This window comes from Apis cerana, linkage group LG6, assembly GCF_029169275.1.
Source record: "Apis cerana isolate GH-2021 linkage group LG6, AcerK_1.0, whole genome shotgun sequence".
NCBI lineage: Eukaryota > Metazoa > Arthropoda > Insecta > Hymenoptera > Apidae > Apis > Apis cerana.
In genome coordinates, this window is record NC_083857.1 from 10,764,637 (window position 1) to 10,777,805 (window position 13,169).

General features: G+C 39.2%; 1 protein-coding gene across 8 annotated transcripts in view; it reads left to right on the forward strand.

The window, feature by feature from the left end:
- LOC107993834 (leucine-rich repeat-containing protein 24) overlaps positions 1 to 13,169 on the forward strand; it is a 314,678-nt gene that overhangs the window by 251,859 nt on the left and 49,650 nt on the right. The window contains exon 1 of one of the 8 annotated variants that reach the window (XM_062076330.1): positions 107 to 6,432. The exons of the other annotated variants lie outside the window; for them this stretch is intronic. The gene's annotated coding sequence lies outside the window, so the exon portion shown is untranslated. Of the gene's footprint in view, positions 1 to 106; positions 6,433 to 13,169 lie in introns of those variants that run through there. 8 annotated transcript variants of the gene reach the window in all.

The window sequence follows — 13,169 nt, forward strand, 5'->3', positions numbered from 1 at the left end:
CATTGTATAGCAATTTCAAAGAAACATTCACAGTAATTATACTCAAGCTAGAAACCCTTGAGATTGATAATTCGATCTTTAAATATTCCCCTTCGAATTCCCCCGGTTATTTTAATCGATATTGAATTACGCTTAAGAGGGTAGCTACTGAATAGCCGCCGTTTCAACAATAATCCATTCGGTTACATTCCGTAAATTTAAATTTCAATCTCGAAAAGTTGAATCGACCGAAGGTTACGATGGTTATCGATTCGCTCAAAGTATCGTTTCCCCGAGCACGTCGGGATAGCCTTCATATAATTCTCCACTTTCTTGTAATTCCGCCATTCGTTACACGGCTCCATTTCGCCGGTGTGAACGTCGCGATGGCCACGGAACACGGTTATGAATCCGAATGTGAGCGCAAACGAGAACTGTGCGCTGCGGTGCACCGCAGCTTGCCCAGTAATTTCGTGCCACGCGTGTTCCCCGTATGCGGTGGGTAATGTAATCAACTCTTAACAACCCGTTTCTTTTCCCATTCCCCTGTATCGTACATTTCTGAAAAGATACTGTGGATATTTTTCGAACGATATTTCTTACATCGGATAACGGCTACGTTCAAGGAATGATCTGCGTTTAAATTTTGCGAGCAAAAAGTCACGAGAATAACGACGAATATCTCGATAAAAGTTCCTTTTCATCAATGATATAATTCTATTTTAAAAAAGGCACCAAATTAATGTTTTTTTTACATCTCAAAAGATCTCCATTATCGGATCACTTTCGAAGCACTTTCAACTTCGAACTTCGTTCTCTCGGAAAGAAAATGAAGGGAAACGGGGATATTGCAGTGCGAAACCGGTGAATGAGGATATCAGGCGGCCCTCTCTCGACGAGCTGAAAAGCTTATGGAGTGATCGAGGGCGCGAGACGTATGCACATGCGTGCGGTAATACGCACAGCGTGATTGCGTGTTGTGCGACTCGTGGACGCGTTTATTCTCCCGTTATGTTGATTACAATCCGGCCGCGTGTGTATCGGTCATATATGACCGATAACGCATCTGTCTCGCATGCCTGAGGGCGCCACGTGCGCGCCAAACCCATTTATTCAATTCCGATCGCGTAAATTTTCGCCCGTGCGAGAGCGAATATCCTCGCCGATTTTGTTGCGAAGGATGCGGTTTCCGGCCGGTATTCAGGCGAAGCAAAGTTGGCCATCATCGGTGGAAATTGAATGCATCGAACGGAAAGGGATCGCGACCAATATAACGCGAAACCGTGAATGTTATTTAATCGATTTGGGCAAACTCGTGGTAATTTCGCTCCGAGTCGAGCTATAAATCTTTTTATAAATCTTCTTTTCTCGTGCGGATTTCCTTTCCCCCCTCGAACAACCCAATTTTAATCCCATCGAAAATTGTATTTTCGCAAACTGTCGATCGATTCTCGTTTCAGCAAATTTGAAACTCGAAAATATTTGTCTACTGCTCGATAGAGATAGAGGGGAAGAAAGAGAGATCGAAGAAAGGAAGAAAAAATAGGAGAGGTAAAAAAAAAAAGAAAAAAGAGATAGCACCGAGTCATTGATCACGAAATAGAGGGAGAGTGTATCAAGGATTGAAAAGGGAACATCCGGTGACCCTGTTTCTCGAATCTTTTGATACGTAGCAGCGTGGATGAAACGGGTGGGATGAACCCCCCGTGGAAATACGGCAGTGGGTAAATGGGTTTCCCTTGAAAAAACGTACGACCAGGTGAAATCGACATTACAGGCCAGCCGACGGAGCCGGTTGTTAATCGCGATTATTCCGGTACCGGTATATCGATCTTCCAACGAGCCGATAGCTCGAGTTAATTGCGATTATTTCGTATTGGTACAGATCATTCACGTCGTGGTTGGTTGATAGCCGCAGCTAATAGCGATTACGTACCGCTACTACGTGCTGTTATCGATTCGTTTCGTTTCGCTGTCGACAAACCTGCTGACTCCATTTTGACGACGGTAGAATTGGGATAAGTGAGCCGAAGATTGGGCACGTTGCGCGAATTTTCACCGATAGTTTATAGATAGATGGGTCGAGAGGCGAAGGAGAAATATGGAACTATCGAATGGAATCTCTTGTCTAAAGATAGAACATTTTTAAAATAATAACTTGGACGAAATTTTGGAACACAAATTCGTGGAACAATCAAAATATTGCAGCTACCAATACATATGTATCTGGAAAAATTATATCACAAGAGTTATAATAGTATCGAGGCATCTAAGGATGTTGATTTTCAGTTTCTTGAAATTTTTTTATAAAACATATTTTGAGTATTCATTCGGATATTTGCTATTTTCGTAGTTCCGTTCGTTGTACGATATCGTTGTAAGTTACTGCAAATACGTTGGTGAAAATCAATCTGGGAAAATTCGGGTTGGACAAGAATTATTGGGACATAAAGATACGTATCATTCCGTAAATCAGGTCAAATACGTCATACGATTCCGCTGGAATCCTTTCTCGAATTTCCTACTATTCGAATTCGTTGTTAAATCGAATGATAAAACAAAAAGATTCGCGCCCATAAATCGTGCGGATAATTAACTTAACTCATCACTTACTGCATCGATTTCAAGTTCGAAGCAAAAAGTAAAATCGAAGCAACGACAAGCCTTCTTTTGAGATTCTTTCGAAATAAAAGACGAAGCTTCTTTTTTTTTTTTTTATTTTAACTCGTCAAGAAAGCCAATTCCACTTTTCCGGCAAGCGGCACGCACATTAAATTCTTTACGAACCCTGAGCACAACCGGTAATAGTTATCTCCGTCGCGGCTTTTATCCCCTTTTCTTTTGTTCGAAATTATATTTTCCGTGGTTAACGGCCAAACTGGATTTGCTGGTTGGACATCGACCGATATTTTTTTTCTTACCGTTCCACGGATAAAGGGTGAAAGCTACACTAAACTCGAGCCAATTTTACAAGTGCCGCTATAAACTTGTAAAAGCTTAATTCAATTCTACGACTGGAAACGGGGTCGGTGTAAGGATAAAATATTTACAGGTGACGACGCGTGTAACGTCGAAAAGTTTGCTTTTCTTTATATCTGAGGGGAGAGGGGTATTTATGCGATTGTGAACAAATTTTTACAACGTATAGAATATTAAGAGAAGCATCCAATGAGTTAAAATAACGTACAAACGCTAAGCAGGCTTTTGAAATGTATAGGCAAGTGTAGCTTTTATTGTACAGAAATTTCGAAACAGTGTGATCCGACTTCCACAATTATAGCTCTCGAATCGTCCGAAGTCGTCGAATCTCCTAGCCGAATTCTTTCGATTCCATTTCGTACGTATACTCTTCGCGTAGATTTCATTTTTCTGCAAAAATCCATAACTCGAGGATTAAACGATATTTACAATATTTATTTATTCATTGAGAAATGCGTATATTTAAAAGAAAATTGAAATTTATCGCGCGAAATTTTATTAACGATTCTATCTTTTATTTCCTTGTAAATCCCACGTGAAATTCCGCGTGCATTGTCTCTCGATATTCACATAGTCGCGAAGTAGCGTGTTTTTGTCATGGTCGTTGAGACCAGGAAACGGGTGCGCGTTCAATGGTCCATACTCGAACGCGTCTTCGTCGACGGATCGCAATGGAAATCCAGCGTGTCGACCGCGGGAAATGTCACCGATACTTTTGTTTATGATACCCGGACCACGGTATGAATCTTCGAGACACATCTCCAGAGATGTGTATATCTCTACGACCCGTTTTCTCGCGTAAATCTTCATTCGGCGAAAACGAGAGGGTGCGTGTATACGATTCCAGCTTAGAAATTCAGATAGTTAAACATTTTTTTTTCTCTATAAATTGTCAAATGATCAAAGATGTCATTCTGTGTACAGTATTAATATTTAATATGTAAAATAGTTTTCAATTCTTCTATCTTTTTAACGTATAAAAAAATATATATACGACGACGAGACGAAAAAGAAGATAATCAGCGATACATGGATCGTGTAACAACTTCATGGTCAAAACAATGAGGAGGACGTAATTGTCAACTGCTATGCGAAATATTTTGGGTGGATAGGATCTGTGTGGACAAACAGATGTTTGTAAATGCTGAATACGAAATCGTATATTTGCGAAATCAAGAGTGGTATTCAATGGAAGATTGAAGGGGGATCGTCGCAGTAAATAAACAACGGCTCCGTTTTCGTCGTACATCATTTGTGACGTTGGACGTCACTTGATGTCGGAGAAATTTATTTCTTTTTGTCGCTGGCCCGCGCCAACTGTTCCATTTGTCACGATCATCTTGAATACGAGTCTTAGTCCCCCTCCCTTTTTGCAAACGTGGAAGAAATTGTTTCGAATGGACAGTGTTGCGCAATGTACGATGATGATCGATGGAATCGTTTTCCTTTGAAATTGTATATCATTTTATTTTCCCGGCGATATATTAATCCTTGGCGGAACAAACAAAATGTTGTACGTTGATATTAGCTATTGTTGAAGGAGAGAAGGTGAAGGGCAATAATATCTTTAAAAAGATCTCTTTCGATATCTTGTTGAAACGATCGTGATATATTTGGACATCGTCTCGAGACGATATTCTTGAAACAATTTTAAAACATCTTCAAATTATCTTCAAAATACCCTTGAAACTTTTCTAAAATAACTCTTCTCGAAATATTTCTTAAAAACGATTCTGAAATATCTCTCGAGAGTATCGAGTATTTTATTTCTCCTTTCTCTCATTTTTCAAATCTACGTTTTAGTCAACGAATATCACTTTCGTTTTTCAAGATAAATTATCACGTTTCCAATCTTAATTTCCCATAATGAAATCCAATAAAAAAATTACCAATATTGAAGAATTAAAAATATTTACAATGCAAATATGAATGTTCTACAACGTGTATAATGTCGAATTAATCAACATGTTCTCGAAGAAGTTTAATCGGTCTTTCGTTTCGCGCTGACAGGAAGTGGAAAGGAGAGGGGAGGAAAGAAGGGACGGGCAGTTCGACGTGCAGACAGTCGGAGCAGATGCCCAAGGGCGAGAGGGAGACAGCTGTTGCAAATTCTAACGAGAAGACATAATCTCACGCTAGATCGACGCGTTTATCTCGAGTGTACAAAAGCGTGCGCGGTGCAATTTTTACCAATCGCCTAACCCTATTATCCAATCCTTTCCCCGTCCCATTTCTATTTTCGTCTTCTCGAATAACCTATTTTTTTTTTTTTTTAATAATTCCTAACGACTTTTATTTTTAACGAATCGATTAGAAAGAGAGAAGAAAAACTCAAGATTATATAAATTTAACGAGGATAGATTTCAAGGAGGAGGACTTTTTTTAACAAAGAACGTTCAATTATCTGAAAAATCTTAATAAAATCGAAAGTTTTAAAATTTATCCGATCTATTTATAATGAGAGAAACTTTACTTTTAAAAAAGATAAAATTAAATCCGCGATAAACAATTATTATTCTAAGATATCGCGCCTATTGTCGACGCTTTTATCCAAAGATATTTATTAAAAGACTTCGCATGTACCTGTCAAATCAACGCCGCCTGGCCTCCAAAATGTTAACACACCTTCCCGTGCCGTGCTCGAAATTTGATGCATGTGTGCACGTTAAGCTGGAAAAATGAGACTCGATAAGAAGTTTTCCATCGCGCGTCACCTTCGTTTACGAAACTTAATTCGAGAGATTCTCAAGGGTTCAAAGGGATCGGAGAGCGATGAAACGCGATGATAAAGTGGCACTGCACGGCGCAACTGTGTTCGATGATATTCGTACCGCGGACACGTTGGTTAAATGCCTCTGTTTGAAAAAAAAAAAAAAGAAAAAAGGAAAAAAGGCTGGGAACGCGTGCTAGCGGGACAGATTCGAATCTGTGGCGCGTTTACGAGGAGCGAAAACGCAAGGTCGTCGAACCGAACCGAATCGAATCGCGTTTCGCGCGTAAATCCGTCACGCGACTCCATTTTCTCGCCCCTTCATCGTCGAATGGAACTCTCTCGTGCGTTTCCATCGTCGAACGCGAGTGTCACTCGTTTGGATAAGATATCTCGATAATACATTCCTTATAATGTAACGTCACGTTGAACACGTTGTGATAATTCGAGAGTGAATCGAAGTTTTCAAGCGACATTTTTTTCCCTTTCTTTCTTTCTCTAATGTTTATTATTAATAGTTATTAATTATTATTATTAGTACTGTTGCGAAGACGAGAAGTGATTCGAAGTAACCGAATGAAAGTGTAATGAAAGTGAAATAGCAGTGAAAAAGAATAATTGTTGGTATACAAAGAAAATGTTATATTTAATCGGTGTTATTGTTAGTTTGATTACGTTATTTTGGGAATGTTGTAGTGTAGTTTTTTTCGAGCATGCATTTTTAAGAGTGTGTATTTATGTGATGCTGATTTTAACGTAGATCGGTAAGTAGGTTCGTTCGTGATCATGTTTTTTTGCAATAAATTTCGTTTATCTCGCTTCCTATCGGTCACTGGTCGTTATCATAATTGCCTTGATAAGATTTCGTCATTGAGCATGCACCGATGCGATGTTTGAACGAAAGGAAATGTTGTGAATTATTCATCGATTGGTGAACCGTGGATAATATATATCAGCTATAAAAGTTGCGGGGGATTTATTAAGTTTTCTCATGGAAATTTTTATGCTTTTACATATGAATTATAGATAAGGGGCGGTAAACGATATCAAATCAGCCGTAAAAAAAAATAATTTCTTACGAAGGGCAACATCCCTTTATTTCGCTCTTCTCTGCAAGAATTTTTAATTCTATTCGTTGTTGGAAAGAAAGATGGAAAAATTGTTTCGAAATTTTAATCGCGTCTTTAGATAACCGTGGAGGAAGATATAATAGATTAAATACGGACGAAAACGATCAAGCTTTTATATTAGCACTTATCAATTCAAATGTCCATCGTGCTCGTGACTCACTCACTTATAAATATCTCACCGGTGCTCCCACTATAATTCGTTTTTTATTGTGAGTGACAGTCATTTCCGAAAGTAAAACACGAGCTGAAAGAACCTGTCAACCGTTTGCGCAGCTTAATTTGTCGGATAGTTTTTCTCTCCTCCTCGATAAAAGATCAAGAATTATATAATAAAACTTTTATTATTCCCAATACTTATTCATTACAATTTCTCGATCAACGTATGAAAGTAATTCCATTTGAGAAACATTCGTCGCATTCTGTACGATGCATTAAACATACCACGCTATAACGTAACTATAATAAATTAATAATAAATCGGATAAAAATCATAAATTCGCGTGTATCACAAAAACGAAAAAATTCGCCAAAACCCGACGTTCAAATCGTCCACAACTCGTGGATATTCTTCTCCGTTTTTTCCACTTTTAACTTTTCCTCAAAACCAGTTGCTGGGCCGACACTGGCACTGTTTTTAATCCTGCCGCGCATCCGCAGAGATCCGTCTCAATTAGCGAGTGTTATTAAACCGGAACAAGGTTGAGCTCGCGTTACAAACTACAAGGAGAAACCGGAAATGATGGGATGGGTCAAGTTAGTTTCCGTAGAAGGTCGGGGGCAGAGAGAAACGGCGAGAAGGGATTAAAATAGAGCCAACCTTCGTACAAGCTGAGAGATAACACCTTGAAATTTCAGGGTTGCCGAATGGCTAATACGTAATGGCCCATATTCCTCATTGGACTTGGTAATAATTCTGACGATGTATTCCTCCACCGCGCGCAGTGTACGAGTGTGCAGTTCTAGCGGTCACTCGAGGAAGATGAAAGTTGTTAGGAAAGCTCGGGTGTGCCAGGACGAGGATGGAGGTTCATTAATTATGATAACAAAAGCGCGTTCCGCCGCAATTTTCAACTTGTTTCGGTCTATATCTATTGTAACTCGCGTATAATACAACATTATTATTTCGTTCCGTAATAGGTGGCGCGCACCACGAACGGCCGCAACCACCGACCGAGCCGACATCGAATGTCGCGCAGGTTGGAAAATGGGCTGGAATTAAATTTGTGGGAATTAAAAGCCGACAATGATGGAGAGTTGTAAATAGCGTTGGAATATTATCGGGCGAGGTTGGAATGGACGTTGATGGCCGCTTGTGGCCCCTCTTTGCCACGGTAATTTAACGATAACGGTGATTCATAAGGTATTAGAAGTTGCTCGATTTTCGTTTCGGACGACACGCCGTTTCGAAATCGATTTGCACAAGTTATGTATAATTTCCCCGTTCATTTTCCATTTTCCAATTTATGTTACTTGCTATGTACGCGTTTCCGCTGTAAAATGAATAAATTAACGTTCTTCGCAGTTTGCGGTTAATAGCGTTACTCGACGCGTCATTAGTTATACACGCGTCTATTAAATTTTGAAGAATGGTGAAAACCACAACTATACTGAAATAGTTATTCCACGTTTCAGTTATTCCACGATAGGTTAGCTCGACGATCAACGAAACTCGTTGAAATATAATTTCCACTTATTTTATTGAATAATGAAATTCTTAAAATTGTAATCCAAGTTTTTGGAAACTTCCATAGAAACCATGTTTGCGTAATACCATGCGTGAATTTGTACGATCAACTTCAACTCGTCCGACGTGCATATCTCTCCCTCGTGGTCGTAATTCAATCATTTATTATCTCGTTAACAAGCTCCTGAATTAACCTCGTCGGATGCTATATTAATACTACCAAAAGAATTGCGAAATTAGATCGCACGTTGAAAACCGCTCATCGCAGAATCCATCTCGTACGACGATCGATACGAAATTTTTTCCCGTCCATTCATCGATCTTTAAATACCCCTTCAAACTTGTCCACCGATTAACACGTTTTAAATCAAACGGTGACGCTCGAATTGGAATCGTAGAAACGTGAAAAGGCACGTCGAGAAGCGAACGATACCGTTCCCGTTGCAATTTCAAATTCCTCCCCTTCCGACATACCCTTACGTCCCATCCCTTACCGCTAATATCCGTAACTGTAATGCACGCCGTTCAACCCCCTTGTTCGGTTACTTTTATCTGTTTATCCAGCAAGTTGGCGAGTCGACGGGCACGAAAATTCGAGGCGAGCAACGGAACAGCACAATGAGGCCACACAACGTATACGTGAAATGTGTCGGCAGTAATTGCCACGGTAATTACAGTACGTCAGTTCGCCGACCACTGTCTGTGTAATACGAGTATAAACGCGGCTTCCTGCGTACATACGTTCTCTACCTCTCTCTCTCTCATTCTCTCTGTCTTTCTCTACTTTTCTCTGCCTCTCTCGTTCCCACGATCTTTCGTTGTTTGTATCCGGGGACGTTCGAAACGAGAGGGAAAAAACTTAACGACGACTCTTCCCCCCTCCCCTTCCAAAGATCGCAGAGCGACGAATATGATAATACCGTTGCTCTAATTCCTCCATCTCTGCTATCGAGAATTTTTAATTCTGAAAAACTTTATTCTCGGTAGATATTATTTGGAAATTTTTATTACGCGTATATATTAAAAGATTATTGCATGCAAGATGGATAGTTTTATATTAATAGGTTTTTTAAAAGTATTTTTAAAGTATGTATTTAATCCTCGCCTACCCTTCCTGTCAATTTGACATATCGCGATAAATGAGTTTGAAAGTTATTGATTGATCATACGAATTGACGAATAAAGAAAAAATTTACTTTTATTATTATTATTATTATTATTATTATTATTACGCGAGAAACGAATGGGAGAAAAATTAAAAATTGACAAAATCAGTCCTTAAAGATCATCCATCCAAAACTGTATTAATAATAATAACAATTAGAAAAGAAAAAGTTTACGGAAGATTGAATTCTTTCTTTTTTCATAAGAAATTGAAGCAAAAAGCCTGGGCCCCGCCACTATCGTTTACGTAGATTAAACGTAGCAATCGTGCAGGTTCCCCGATTCTGCGGAAAATACATTAGGAAGTTTGAAAGGAAGCCTAAGAAGGAAAAACTCGGATCCCCCGATACAAAAGGAACGTCGATTATCCGTAATGGAGTTCGGGGCTTGCGCGTTTCTTCTTCGAATAAAATGTACCTATCTATCTATCTACCTATCTACCCTGATAATCGGAAATCGAATAATCGAAACTCGATCGGAAATAATTTAACTTCCTACTTACGTTCCCACCACGTTTACTCCTGTTCGCGGATTACTTAAATAACTCATCTTATATAACGCGATCCATATCCGATAATTCGCCGGATATTCGACTTCTTAAATTACCCTTAAATACTTCCAATTATCTATCTTTGCATCTTCCACGATCCACTTTTTATAAAGCGGTTCATTTCGAAATTTCTTGACAATTAAAAATTGATAATATCGGCATCCATCCAGTTCGATAACAAATTTACGAGTCCAATCTCCCTCTCTCTTTCTCTCAATCTTCTTATAATCACTTTTAATTCCCCTCCAAGCTATTTTCCTTTCTAATTCCTTCTAATTCCTTCTGCCTCCTTATTGGCATTAATTTTCACAATTTACAGAAGGGGGAAATTCCACAGATTGCTCGTTAATAGAAGACCGCGAAAGAGGAGAAAAATCATGGAGAATTTGCTCTCTCTCAAAATATCTCAATCAAACAAATTCCACGAATCATTGACCGTTAAGAGCGCAGCCAGAATGCGCGACGCACAAGTCACGTTTATATCGCGATTATTCCCAAGTTTCGCGAATTTGACTAGGGAGATAATTCTAGGGAGGATTATCGAATCCGCGTAAGAACGAAGGTGGAATTTCCACGTTCGTTGGTTGATTCCAGTTTGATTAATCGGAACGAGGCGATAATTTCAGCCCGTGTGCGCTCGTCGTTTTACACCACGTTCGACGCCCACGGTTTTATTTATCGCCACGAGAAACCGTAACGTTAAAACGAATCGTCCGCGTGTGTACAGGCGGCGGCCCAGTAAATCATCGGCGCCGTAAACTATCGGGGCCGGGCCTCGCACGTGCGTGAGCATGAATTATATTATCTGCTGCTGGATCACCATTAACGGCTACGTACCTAAAGCAACCGCGATGATATTGTTGATGAGAAATTACGTAGCATCTGTCAAAGGGAAAAGTATTGTTGAGATTGATCGGCTTCCGTGATGTCGTCGCTCGATCGAACGACCTCTTCAACGAGGTTGAAGGATCCTGGAAGGATGACGATTAGATCGGTCGGAAGGGTCTTGTTGTTTTCGAGGAAGGAAGATGGGGAGGAATTGTTACGAATTACGAGAGATTTTTGCTCTTATTCGTGGTGTATCGCAAGATGTTTTTTTTGGAATCATCCTATTCTCTTTTTCGTTCGACTATTTTCATTTCCCAGGAAAATCGAGTTTGAAAATTCGTCGTGTAGTGTACTTGGCCAACTCCCAGAGCGGCAGCTAAGGTTCAAAGAAGAAGATCGAGGTATGAAAAATTTACTAGAATCGCCAATCTTCTATGATTGAATATTTCAAGTCGACTTCCTCCCCGACTTGATTCCAAATTCAAAGTTCTATGAAGAGAGAGATGTTGGCGCGTTGTGAAACATCTTGATTAAGAAAACTTTCTCTTAGTTGGCGGAAACTGTCTGTCGATTTCTCTACCCGAGTTGGCCAGGGAAACATTCGATTAATTAAGAAGAAATTTTCGATCGATCCGGGAAAAAGAAATAAAGTATTTAAAGTATTTAATAACGTGGTAAATAAATTTTAAGTAAATTTAAAATCTCTCTCTCTCCTGTGATTCGCCCGAATGTAAGACAATTTTTTCCACGATGCTCATTAATTTCAACGTTACAATTTTTTTTTCCTTTCCCTCCCCTCTCCCCTACTTATAAAGAGGCTAATTAAACGGTTTCATCCTTCATCAGCAGCGTTTTTAAAGAATGTAACATGGACGAGATTGCGCTGCTCTTTTTTTCGCCTGCTTCCGTTTATCAATCCACTTTGCCCGTCTTTATCCTGACAGTATCATAATTACCTCCATTGCAATTAGTTCCACCATGACCCCGGGAAGCTAGAGATCCTTGGTAAAACGCGAAGGCAAAAACATCGTAATGCATCGATCTTGAGAAAACATCGACGATCCGCTATACGTGCAACGTGATTCTCCATTTCCTTGTTAAATGACTTCAATTATTCACAAGAGAACCGTTTGAAATGCTACATTTAGATTACGATAAGATATCTTGACTTCTATCCTGAACTGTATTTCTACCTGTATCCTTATTCCCCAATTCGTGATACTATAAATTTTTGCAGTCGTATATATAAAGCGGGTATTAAATTATACGAAATATATATATTTATATTTATATATTAAATTTTTTTTAAAAATCAAGTAATATAAATCAAGAATCTTTTTATCGTTTATTTTCAATTCAGACAATTAAGTTGAATCAAAATTCTAAATTCTTCAAATGTAAATTAAAAATTTATATTTTAGAACCGATCGATTAAAATAATTATCCACCCACTTAACATATTTCTAACTTTCCAACTAAATAACTTATTATTTTTGCGTTGTAAGACGAGAAGAAAACAAGACTTCGTTACTCTTTTCTAAGTTAATTTAAAGAACGCTGCCATAATCTCGACAATTTTGACGATGAAATTTTCATCATTCATAAAAAAAAAAAAAAAGAAACATTGATTAAATATTTGAAGAAACCTTTCAAACCTTCCTTTCTTCCAACCAATTATTCCGATATTAAAAAAAAAATTTCCAAGCAGATGTCTAAACGTCGAGCAGAAAAACGATGAAATCGAAACTTACGAAAGACAGAGGCGGTATAATCGCGACTTAATTCGATCAAGGGCGAAAAGAATGGTTGGCGAGAGATTCGGTTAACGACTTTGGCAAACAACCGTGATCGGGAGGAGGGGAGGGAAGGATATGTTTAACGTATGCGAGGCGTGGAGCGATGCATCGAACGATAAGCCGGCCAGATTGGCGAAACGCGCGAAACGTCTGAGCCGTGGAAGAGGCGCGTGGTATTGCATGCGCGGGGCCGGCAATTGAACCCCCATCGACCTCTCGAAATCAGGTCCAATAGTGCTCTGGAAATGGCGAGCAAAGCGTTTCCATACGGGCTGTTGCGAAAACTTGTCGTTCCCCAGCGCAGCGAGGAACAAATTAATTGTCCCGCTATTAGAAAAGAGGCTATGTA